Source organism: Hipposideros armiger, unplaced genomic scaffold, assembly GCF_001890085.2.
Source record: "Hipposideros armiger isolate ML-2016 unplaced genomic scaffold, ASM189008v1 scaffold_743, whole genome shotgun sequence".
NCBI classification, from domain to species: domain Eukaryota; kingdom Metazoa; phylum Chordata; class Mammalia; order Chiroptera; family Hipposideridae; genus Hipposideros; species Hipposideros armiger.
This window is the reverse complement of record NW_017732093.1, coordinates 584851-597314: the sequence shown is the minus strand read 5'-3', so window position 1 is coordinate 597314 and position 12464 is coordinate 584851. Positions and strand designations below refer to the sequence as shown.

The 12464-nt window shown below is 52.2% G+C and overlaps 1 long non-coding RNA gene across 1 annotated transcript in view; it reads right to left on the bottom strand.

Annotated features, from left to right (window-relative positions):
- Window positions 1-9770: 9770 nt before the first annotated feature.
- The window catches only part of LOC109373799 (uncharacterized), a 34086-nt gene continuing 31392 nt past the window's right edge, over window positions 9771-12464 (bottom strand). Inside the window, exons 2-3 of the long non-coding RNA XR_002122290.1 lie at window positions 11721-11862; window positions 9771-10314 (exon numbers count right to left, since the gene is read on the bottom strand). This is a non-coding gene — a long non-coding RNA (uncharacterized LOC109373799). The remainder of the gene's footprint in view (window positions 10315-11720; window positions 11863-12464) is intronic.

Genomic DNA, 12464 nt, shown 5'->3' with positions numbered 1-12464 from the left:
TGTTGTCACTGTCCAAGGCCACTGAGTGGGCAGGCAGAGAGGCAGAGGCTGGTTCCCCGTTCTGTCTGCTTTCCAAGCTCCCAGGTGGACCATCCCAGAGGTGGTAGTAGGTGGCTGGGGTCCCCAGGCTCCTTGATGGAAGTGGTCAGCAGGGCAGGTGAGTCAGGGTATTGAGCTGGTGGTGGGATGCTAAACGGCTGGGAGGTTTATCATGGCAGGTTCGTTAGGCTGTCCCAGCAGGCCCTTCTCATTGGGCCCTGCTAATGAGCTTCCACTGGATTATCCGCTCCCACCTCCACTCAGTTTACTCTGTCAAATCGAGTTTGCATTTTAAATGGGAATTTGACAAGACGGGCAATTTGTCTGCTGACGAGGTTAATGGGTATTAGCCCTGCGGACTGAGAAAAGAGAGCCCATGCCCCGGCACAGCCTGGCCTCTGCCCAGATCAATGACCCTAGCCGCTGCTCCTCCCTTCACTGTAGCCACTCTGGGCCTCACAGTGTCCAGAGGCTGTCCCGAGGTCTGGCTCACCACCTGCAGGCACTCTTCCCCAAAGCACCCTGCCCTGAGCCACTGTCTACTGCTCAGGCTGGATGACAGCCCTCTACACCTGGACTCAGACAGGGTTACAAGGGCTTGGCCATGTCACCTCTCTCAGACTAGGAGCTCTCCTCTCAGACCCAGGGTCCCAGGGCAGGGCCAGGTTTTCCCTCACAGTTGGGCTCCCAATGGCTAGGCACTGTCTCCTCCCTCCTGTCCCTACCCTTCCACACCTCTCTCTTCCATGTGGTTCTTGAAATGGAGGCTGGAGGGCTGGTGTTGCCACATCCTGAGCTTTGGTGCTGGAATATGGACTGGTTGGCAAGAAAAGGTTCCAAAGCCATCACTTCCAAGCTTGAGGCCTCACTAGTCCAAGCCCCAGTGCTGGAATTCACAGAGGAGCTGAGGAACCCTTCTGAGATTTCCTGTTGGGGCCCGAGTTGACATCCACTACATGGGGTCCTTCCTCGAACCACCTCCTCCAAGGCTGAGCAAGAACCCAGGTTTCTGGGACCCCAGCCCAAGTCCAGAAACAGCACCAGACCAGGTTAGGCTTGGACTGTGGGAGATACCTCGGCCTCCCCTCATCCCAGTGGCCCAGCACCCTTCCCCGCCCTGGCTAATGTGCCACAATTACCTCCTAAGTGCCCAAACAAATGTGGCTGCTGGGGAAAGTGACACGGGCTCCAGGTGATGGATTCGTGCCATCGGGGAGCCGGGCGGAGCGGGCCCCAAGCGGGGGGGCAACACTAATATTGTATCAGCGTCGGCGCCGGCGCCACGAGCCGGTGATGAATATGTGTCACTTTACACGGCGCACACTCGGGGGCCTGGCTGCGCAGGCATGGAAAATAGAGTGTCTGGGATTAATGATATTGAAAATGATAGAGAGCAGATTGGAAATGGCTTCGCCCGCCCGACCCGAGGAGATGGAAACGTACCTCACAGCTATCTGCCCAGCCCGGCCCCCCATCAGCCCCCCCCCACCCTCCACCGCCACAGAGGCCTATGCACAACAAGGACCCGGAGTCTCATTCCACCAGCAGCTCCAGGGATGGCACATATGGTGGCTACACCTGTGAGCAGAGACAAGAGGTATCAACGAAATCTCATCCCCTGACTGACCTTTGACTTTGGTCCCAGATGAGCCTGACCCCTGTCACCCAGTGAACCTTAACCTTGGTCACAGACCAATCCCTGACCCCAGTTCCAGCTGAGCCCTGCCTCTGGCTGCAGACTGAGTCTGCTGAAGCCTGAGTCTCTCACAAGACCAGAAGGGCTGGGGTAGTAGAGCAGAGACGGTGCAGGGATGAGGTGGGAGAGCGTGGATCACTCAGCATAGTGTGTCTGCTGGAGGGCAGCTCAGAGCCCAGGCTGTCACCCCATGGTGCGGACGCCTGGCTCAGTAAGCAATTGAACAGGTGTCTTCTCCATTGATGTTTTTAGTGTTTAATTATATGGTTTTATGACTGTTTCTGCACACATAAGTACATATTTATAGGTGTGTGTGTGTATGTGTATGTCTGTTCACTCATAAACCTGTGGGGTTGTGTCCAGTGTATGCACGAATGTGGGTTACTGGGCTTGTGCCTTGGTGTGTCCAGGCCAAACTGGGGGATTGTGCGTATGTGTGTGAGTGTGCCTTATTTTAGGCTACTCTGTGCATGGGTATGAGTGTGCCTGTGGTGAGTGTGTGTGTGTGTATGTGTGTGTGTGTGTGTGTGTGTGTGTGTTTATGTACAGATGGAGAGACTCAATGTGTGGGCTTTGGTCTAGGAAACCTCTTTTATGAGTTCTGACCCTAGTCACAGGCTAAATTCCCAACATCAGATCAAGATGCTTCTCCTTGTCGGAATGGAATCTATCACACTGGGATTTCAACAAATTTGCTAGATGGACAGCCACACAGAGACCATCAACCCAGGTCAACATTCATCCCACATCAGTCCCAATCCAAACCAAGATCAGAATGATGCCCCTACCCTAACATCTTTATTCATTCAACAAATTCTTCTTGAGGGCTCATGATGTAGCAGATACTGTCTTTGATGAACAGGACAAACATGGTTCCTGACTTCATGGAAGCTACAATCCATCAAAGGAAAGAGACACTAAACAAGTACACAGGTAAATAAACCAATAATGACAGAGTGTAAAAAGTGTCACAAAGTAAATATTCAAAAGGCCATGACAGAGTTAAACGGGGCGACCATGGGGTGGTCTCAGGCTTGGCTCCTCCATGCCGGTGACATTTGAGCTGAGAGATGAGGTACCAGCCCTGTGGAAAGAGGAGAACAGTGAGTGCAAAGGCCCTGGGCATATTTGAGGCCTTATCAGGAGAGAGAAGTCAGAGAAGAGGCAGGAGGGAGGGGCGGGGCAGAATGCCTGGGCCTCCTAAGCCAGTGTGAAGAGTTCGGGTTTTGTTTTCAGTGGGGTGTGGAGCCATTGGAAGGTTGAACCAAGAGAGTGACATGATCAGATCTACATTTTAGAAAGAAGTTGGGGGTATTGAGGGTACAAACAGGAAATGTTTGAAGCGGTTCTGGTGTTAACACCAGGCCCAGGGTCCACGTCCTCCAGCACCACCAGCTGATCCCTCACGCACCGTCATTGGCACCAGCAGCAGTAGCACTACCTGGTGCTTCACTGAGTCCCTCCTGGCAGCATCTTGGGGGCCTTGGGTTCCCTGTCCACACTGTCCCCAGTCCCGCCACTCTACCCCCACCTGAATTTTCCCTCTACCTCACTCTCTGTCCCATAGGGTGTCCTGGAAGTGCTCTCCCCAAGACCACCTGAGTCTTCCTCTGTCATCTGAGGAACCAGTCCTGAAAAAGCTAAGAGCTCCCATGAAGACAGGAGCTGAGGAGGGAGCTTCTCACTGGGGGTGAGAAGCTCTGGACAGGGACAGAGCTCCCAGGGCAGCCCACTCTCAATCCCCGGAACTATGAAACCTCACCCTGCCCGCCACCCGCAAGTGTCCCCACAGGGTCCTCACACATTAGAAGGCAGGGGGTTCACTTCCCTGTCTGTCTATCCCTGTCTGAGCCTCGGGGGAGAGAAATAGCAGTGTCTGCTTCACCATGAGCACAGTGCTGGCACATGGAGAAGCTCTCAGGGAACACGAGTGTGGAAGGACTAGCAGCAAGTCCCATGAGGCTGGTGGAGTGCTGGGTGACCTGACTCCACCCCCAGACTCAGCACCACCCGCTCCCGCCCTGGTGCCTGGAGCCCCCAGCAGTCAGGCTCCCTCCTGGCAGTTACTTGTTTGTGGAGGAGGCTGGAAGAAAGGACTGAGGCCTGTCTGGGGCTGCCTCTGCCTCCCTCTCTGATTCAGTCTCTTCTGCTCACTGGCCTCCGCTCTCAATCTCTCTCGTCTCTTTCTGCTCCTTTTCTCCCTCCTTCCCTGCCTCTCTCTCCCTGAGTCATTTGTAGAGCGGAGATGGCCTAGCCCATCTGGGAGCGAGAGCACGGCCGCGGTGACGGAGGCGCAGGTAATAGCCGAGTAGAGGAGAGAGACGTGGAAATTTATGACATTGAAAATGACTAAGAGAGAGAGTGCATGTGTGAGTGTGGGAGAAGAGCAGGAGGGGGCAGAAAGGGAGGGAGGGAGCTCTGGCGCATTCTCTCTCGTACACACGTTCCCGGCTCTACCCCTCCCTCCAACCTTGCACAGAGGAGAGGACATGGGGGAGGGGCTGCCAGCCCAGAGAGGGAAAGACAGACAGACAGATAGACAGTTAGTAGGACAGAGAGGGCAAACGGAAGGAGAACAGGTAAGACCAGGAGACAGAGTAAGGCTGTGAACCACTGTGAGAAAGATGAGCAGTGTCTGGTGTGGTGCCTGCTTGTCTCTGACTAGTCCCCACCTTCACGAGCTCTGGTCTGAGGGGAGGGGTGTCCCCATGGCATATGGTGACATGGAGTCTGGAGTCTAAACTGGAGGTTTTCTAAGGAATGAGGTTCAGAAAGGGATAGAACATGTTCCAGGCTGCACAGCAGGTTTCCTTCTTTCCAGTATGGCTGTTTCTCCACAGGTGCTGTGGTGTGGGGAGCCAGGAAGTAGATGGACTAGATCTTGCAACCACTCCCAACAACTCCTCCCTTTGGACCATGGGAGGGAAGGGAATAGCCAGAATAACCTGCCCACATCCTCTTGAAGTTGGAGGAGAATCTGTTTCCTTAGGGTATTAAGCCCATAATTCCCTCTTCTCTAGCCACCCCTAGACCACCCAGGATGGGGTTTCTGGAGACAGAACAAATTAGACATCCTTCAGAGAGCTGAGCACCCTACCTTGACCTGGAGCCGCCCCGGACCCAGCAGAAGACACTCCGCCCGCCTCCTCAGCCCCTCTCTGCTACTTCTTGGCTCTAATGAAGCTGAGTTCCCTCCCAGTCATGCCTTAGCCCACAGCTCAGTTCTTTGCTCAGATTCCTTCCCTCTCTGGACCTAAGTTTCCTCATCTGTGAAATGGGAATAGTAACACCCACCTCTGCCCATCTTCCTTGGGCCAGAGAAGCAATGCCAAGGCACAGGGGGGACTTTTGTCTACCCAAGCCTGGAGATTCCTCTCCATTGGAGAGTGTGGGTCTTCTTAACTCCAGAAGAGCTCTCACCTTTCTGGCTGACTTTGTGAGTGAAGGGAGAGGAAACAAGACTCCCAGGATCCCACATACACAGCCACCTCCCCAAAAAGCTGATATATCGGGTATTCAAAGGGCAGAACCCTCCATGCCCAGGTACAAGCAGAAGATGAGGCCTACTGAAGGGCGGGGCCTCCCCAATCGCATAGCTGGCAAAGCCTGAGTCAGGCCCTGATTTGCTAGCCCAGACCAGGTACCAGCCCCCTTGTCCTGCCAGATGTGGGCAGAACAGGTACCTTAGGATTCTTAGAGACCTTGCCCCCATCCCCAGCATCTTGGGACCTGAATCTGAACAGGTTTCCAAGTTTCCCCAACTAGAAAAAATAAATTCCCCACTCCACAGCCCTGCCCCCCTTCTTCCTACCCACCTTCCTCTGAGGCCCCATCCCCTCCCCTCTCTTCTCCCTCCTCCCCTGCTCTGTAGCCCTCTCTGCTGGGAAAACTTTCTTGCATCAACCCCTCCTAGCACAAGACATCTGAAGAGGTGGTAGAGTACAGTGATTGAAAGCACAAGCTTTAGGGCCAGAAAAGCCTCAAATCACAGCTCTGCCCCTTGGCTGGGCGACCTTGGGCTCTTCATTTAGTCTCTAAGCCTTATCTCCTCATCTGGGAAACGCAGCTATAAATGTCTGGCTCTAGGATTTGGGGAGAATCGCATGAAATCACAGATTAAAGTGCCTGGCACAGAGGAGGTGCTTGGCAAATGCCAGTTGGCATCTGACTTCCTGGTACTACATCTCACTGTGTCTTAGCTTTCTGCTGTACTTAGGTGGATGAGGGTGAGAGATGAGGGTGGGAAGAAGAGAAAAAGCAATGGCAGCAGCTTTAGAAGACTCCTGCTCACTTAGAAGAGATAAAGCCAGAGCTACAGTGGGAGAGACTCAGGTTAGCCCCAAGAGGTACTTCCCCATTCTGAGACCCAGGAGGAAGCCACATTTCAAAGGGCCCACCTGGTCCCGTCTGTTCCAAGGCTCATGTCCTCATCCTAGAGGCAGCTCTAAGGCAGCAGTGGCTGCTCTGTCTGGGGAGCAGTGGGGGAGGTGAAGAGTTCACAGGGCCCACGGGCTATGGGCAGTGGGCCTCCCACCCAGCCCCTGTGCCCTGGCCCAGCCCACCATGGCCACATAAAAGGTGACGGATGGTTAATGGGGGAGATAACAGGATTCATAAGGGAAATTTATCGGTCACTCTGGTGATATAAATATGTTTATAGCAGACCAAGGGGAAATGAAGAAACCCCAATAAATCACTACGAAGCCACCAGCCACTAATAGGCCAGTGGCTGCAGGAACCCCAGCATTGGCGCTTGCAGACACCCCCTCTGGCTGCCCAATAATGGCATGGCGGGACTGCACAAGTCTGCATGATGGGAACAAGTCTGCATGATGGGAACAAGACCCCAGGGGCTGTCTCTGCTGGACCTGAGCTGTCCTGCCCACTGTGTGGCCACCCCCTTAGTGGATTTGGGCTCAGTCAGACTGAAAGGGCTGAGAGAACAGGGCAGAGGGTGCATGGGCCAAGTCTGGGAGGCCCCGTGGTTGCAGGGCTCTGGAGTCTGGCGTGGCTTCAAAACTTGGCGCTGCCAAGTCCCAATCCCTGCCCATCTTTGGGTTTCCTTGTCTACAAAGTGACTTCACAACCTCAGAAAGCTGTTGGGAGAAAGAGAGAGATAATCCACTAATCATAGTGCTTAGCACCTTGTAAGCCTCAATAAAGTGTAGCTATTCTTCTTACTTTTGGCAGGATCGGTCCCACTTGGGGAAAGTGCTATGCAGATGTGAGAACATTCATATAAAAGAGATCATAGTGGATAGCATTGTCCCCATTTTATAGATAAGGAACCTGAGGTTCAGAAGTCAAGAGGCTTGCCGAAGGTCACACAGCTAGAAGAGAAAGGCTCTGTTTGATTCCCAAGCCCAGACTTTTCCATCTGCCCCAGTTTAGACCTGCTCCTTCCTCAGAGTTCCTGGGGGTCCCTGTCCCCATCCCCTCCAGAAGAGGCCTAGGATTCGAGGGGCCCTGAAATACTAAGGGCAAAGCCCTAGGGGCTCTGAGAGCAACTTGCTAGTGCTAGTGAGCTAGGTCTCAGCTGCCCCTTACCCATCCCTACCTCCCCTGCCCTGCACAGCAAGGGCCTGACCCTGCTACTGCCATCTCACCCCAGCACTGAGGGCGCTTGAAGCCTTCTATGTGATCTGCACAGAGTGCTTTACACTACTAGGCCTTTCCCTCCAAACTCTGGGCATTGGTCACAGCCTTAGGCCAGGCAAAGGTGCCCTCTAGCCCAGCTCACGTCTTCATTCTTACATTCAACAATTACTTAAGCAGCTCCCTCTGGATACTGACCAATACTGCCCTAGGTGGGCCAGGGCCTGCCCTTGTGGTACTGTCTGGTGGAGAAGTCAGGCCTGGATCATGGAATAGAATGGAGTGTGTGGTGAGGCTAAGGCAGGCACAGCAGCTGGGGAGGCCCAGAGTCAAAGAATGAGTAGTAGCCAGCAGGACAAGTATTTCCAGAGGAGGGAACAGCTTGGGTGAGAGCTGGGGGGAGGGGGGGGGAGAACAACAGGGCTTCCTGAGACCACTGGGGTTAGTTTCGCCACTTCTTTCTCCATGCTGAGAGAGACATCCCCCCATCAGGCTCTATCCTCACGGTCCCTGTTCCTCACCCCTCCTCCCTTTTCTCACCTCCGCTGTTCGTCTCAGTTCACACTGGGCAATGCTGCAGCCTGCTCCCCATTTTCCTGCCAGGACAGTCCTCTCTGCAAACTATGTTCCCCACCTCTGAGCCCCAGATCTATCCCCTAGTGCTCCAGCCAGGAGTCCAGCCCCCCTCAGCCCTGGATGGCTAGGGTGCCTACACCGACACTTGGGGAGGGGAAACAGGGCCTTTGAAGTCCTGGGGGTGGGGGGGCCCTCACCTCTACCAGCAGAGAAGAGGGACACAAGGGGCAGCCTTGGCCTGGTCTGATTCTCTGCGCGTTGCTTCTCTCTCTCTTCTCTCTCTCTCCCCCCCCCCCCNGCACAGACAGGAGCTTACCTGATTTCTTGCCCTTCACAGCAGAGGCAATTCCAGGGTAGCGCAAAACCCCACCCCACCCAGAGCCAGCTCAGCACCTGAAGGGCAAGGCCTGCTTGGGTGCCAAGGAGGCTTGAGCACCCAGCCAATGCTCTCCCCGAGGGCTCAGTACACAGGAATAGGAGCTGCTTCAACCTTTCCATGACTCACTACTGCTCATAGCATAAATTTTAATCTCTTTGACTGCCCTTCAAGATTCTAAAGTATCAGCTTCCTTTCCATGCACACATATTGCTCCAGGCAAAGTAAGTTGCTTACAGTTGTAGTCTTCTAGACTCTACACCATCTCTACATCTCTATCCTTCAAAACCAAGCTCAAATGCTGCCTCTTCCAGGAAGCCTTCCCTTTCCTCGCCCTGTCTCTGAAAGTTTAAAGTCTAGGCTGTTAATAAATCTCTGTTGAAGAAAATGTTGGCTTCATCCTGTGAATGCCTACAAGCTTTGACCCTCTTTTAGAGCCTGGATTACTTTCTGACTAAGCCATTTGGATATCTAAGAGCATAACAGGGACAGGGGCTGGGTCTGAGAGTGTTCTGTGTCCCCAGCACAGGGGTCACCACAGGCAAGGTACTCAGAGTGGGGATGAAAGATGGGTGGATGGATGAATGAAGGTAAATACGGATTGATGGATGGCTAAATGAGTAGATGGATGGGTAAATGAATGAATTGATGAATGAATAAGAGAAAGATTAGATAAATAAATAGAGGTGCAGATGACTAAATTAATGAACTAATGAATTAATGAATGAGTGGAAGGTCTATTCCATTGCCACCTGTACCAGACATGGTATATTTTGCTGTGACTGAGGCAGGAGTTATTTGAAGCCCTCCTATCTTCACTCACTTCCCCTAGTACTAAGCTGAGTGAGTGAGAGTTAATGTGGGAGCAGTCCCCTGTGCTCCTCCAGACCCCCAGTTCCTCTAGGCTGGGTTGAGCTTCCCCCCACCCCCATCCCAGCATAACCACTAAGTGCCTGAGGCAGTATCCTGTGGTCCNGGGGGGGGACCTCAAGAGAGTTCAGATAAAGGGAAGGTCATGGGGGAGTTGGAGGGATCAAACAAGGCTTCCTGGAGGAAGTGGCATTTGACACAGGGCTTGAACGACAGTGATAATGTTCTAAGGGAATGGTATGAATGGGGGCACAGAGGCAGAAGTGCAAGCTGCACTCCTACTGGCAAGAAGTCTCCAGTTTGCAAAATGAGGGAGGCTGTGCTATAGCAGAGCCAAGACAGAGAACACTGTGGAGGGTTTCAGGAGGTGCTGTCAGGTCAAGAAAATAGCACTTTGTGGGCAAAGCACTGGACTGTGAGCTAAGGTCTGGGTCCCACCTAGTGTCTAAACTGACAATTCCTTCGGCCTTGCTCTCTGGGACTTTCTCTAGACAGCAGTGGGAGCTATGGCAAGTTCTTAATCAGGAAAGTGCCTAGGAGTCACAGCTCACAGAACAGTCAAATCATCAAATCTAACTCTCTCAATTTGTAGATGGGAAAATGGAATCCAGAGAGGGGACGTAACTTGCCCAGCACAGCAGCCAGGGGCGGAACCAGGACTTGGACCCAGGTCTCCAGCCTCTTGATTTGGGACTCATTCCCTTCTGCTGCAATCTTGGATGGAATCTGGGGGACTGAGCTGGAAGAGAACAGCTGGAGGCAGAAGGCCACCAGGAGGCTACAGCCCCACCTAGATCAGAGACCACAAGGCTGGCCAGTCAAAAATGTTTATTGAGCCCTTCATCCTACTCCCCATCTTGGACTGATCTGAGCCCATGGATTGAGCACCCAGAGGGACTACAAAGAAAAAGAATCTGGTGGGCTTCCAGGAGGAGGAGATATGAGGCAGATATGATTTTCATAAGAAGGAAGCGGCATTGAGAGCAGACTTGGATGAGAATGTAGGAAGGTCTCCAGGAGACAAAATGGCCCATCACTTGGGTCCCCTCGCATTCTTGGTCAAGGTCTCCACCTCCTTCATGAACCAAAGACACAGCTCCTCTTCCCATGGCAAAGCAATGCACTGCACAGCTACCGGAAGTCCCGCGGACTCTCTCACCACCTGCCGAGAGAGAGTGTCTGTCGATCAGAGCTTGCTTGCTGCTCACAGGACCCTTGCCCAACCTTCCTCACCACCTGTATCCAAATATCTCATCCCCAATCTATGTTAAGGTAGAGATGTCCTGGATCTCAGAGTTCCAGGCTTCCTTAGCTCTCTGTGAAATCTGGAAAAACTGTTCTGATTTTATTTGTCTGCAATTCTCCAAGGTTAAGATGTAAAACTTGCTTCTCATGCAGAGAGCTGACTATAAGGATGAAATATAAATGTTTCATTGCAAAGCAAACATTTATCTGCACAATATTCTTAGCAAAGGAAAGAAGAATGTGCAAATCCCTGATTCAGAGTCTGGTTACACTTCTGCAGTGAAAAGGGTGCCTTGACCCTAAACACAGGCTCAGGAATATGGGGGCTGAGCCTGAGTCCCTGTCATGAAATCCAAACATACTTGTAGGAATTTAAACATGTTTCATTGCTTTATGATGATGACATCATACAAACCCTTATTTGCCTTTGTCCTTGGAGCCAGGTCACATGGCTTCAAGTCCTGGCACTTCCGTTTCAATTGGCTATGTGACTTTGGTCAAGTTTAAATAAAATATGGCTTTATAGTCATATAATATATATTAAATGGCTTTAAATAGCTCCTGGAACTGAGTAAGAGCTCAAGACACATTAGATACTATCATTGTTGTTACTGTCTCACAATTCAGGTCAACAATTCCACTTGGTAACTATGGTACTAAAATCAATTTCCAGAAAAAGTTAAGTTACTTAATGGCTGACTCAGACACATGCATACTTTTCAGAGTTAGGCGCTCTCTCTCCCTCTCTCTTTCTGTCACCCAAGTCAGGGTGGTTATTTTAGACCCTGCATTAAATAGGACTAAGGAAATATTTTATTTTGGTAAACCACCTTTGAATTAGTAATAGTAGCATTTAGTGAACACTTACCACATACAACGCCTTATACTTCACTTTTTGGGGGAGGGTGCGGGGGGTGGGGGGGGCGGTTAACCTTTAACATAGCCCTGCAGGGTAGATTCTTCTAACTCCCATTTTTTCTGGCAAAGGAACTGAGGCTCAGAGAGGGGCAGCGTCCAGTCCAGTTGTACAAGAAGCTCCTAACCAGGGGCCTTTGCCCTGCTCCACCTTCCTTGCCTCTGGAATCTACCTTCCCTACAGAGATGTCAGGAAGACGACTGTTTTTGTATTCTCCCCTGACAAGGACAGAGGCTGACTTAGAGGTCAAATAGTGTGTCCTCAGGGATGGGGTGAAATTGTAGCAGAAGTAATAAAGGATAAACACTGGGAGCGCCAGGCCCCACCCCATCACACTCCAACCCGCCCACCGGGATTGAGGCAAGAATCAATCCTGGTCTGTGCCCCTGGGAGAGAGGGAAATTTACCTCCTGGAAATTTCTATCAGATCTCCGTAGTATCCCTTGTGGAAGGTCAGTTCTTCCTCATCCTGTACTGTCACGGTGGTGACCGGCACCAGGCCGACAGGGAAGGTCAGCAGGTTGTATAGGGCCATGTAAGAGACGCTCTCTGTAGAAAGATCCAGATAAGCCCAGGAAATCAACAGCTCCGAAAGACTCAAGGGTGGGGGTGGGGGTGGGGGATGTGGGTAAGCGCCCCCTCAGGGTCTTTCTCGGAACTGCAGCCCTCTGAGCTCGCAATAACCGGTGCAGTGCGGTGAGTGGCCTGACAACTGCCTCTGGCTCTCCCCACAGGTGGAGGGAAGGAGAATTAGTATTGTCCAAGCCTTACTGTATTGCTGATTCTTTGAATCCTCTCCACCCCTGTGAGGTGGGGATTACTATTCCCTGAGTACAAACGATGAAACAGAGGTGGCAGACAGATTAGGTAGCTTTTCACAGGCTACACAGCTAGTGGGTGGCAGAGGATTCAGCCCATGCCCTCCAGTACACAGGGCTCCAAGATGGCTGGGGTATGCAGTGCAACCCTGAACTGAAAAAGCAGCTCCATTGCAGCAGCCACCTGTGTGCAGGAAGTGAGCATCAAAGAAGTGACAGTGATGTTGACATAGGACATCAGAGTAGAGCCAGGCGTGGGATGTGCCTTTGGGCAGCCACTGTGGGGGGACCAAGGGGAGAGGAGTCCAGGCTTGAGGTGGGTTTTCATTCTGC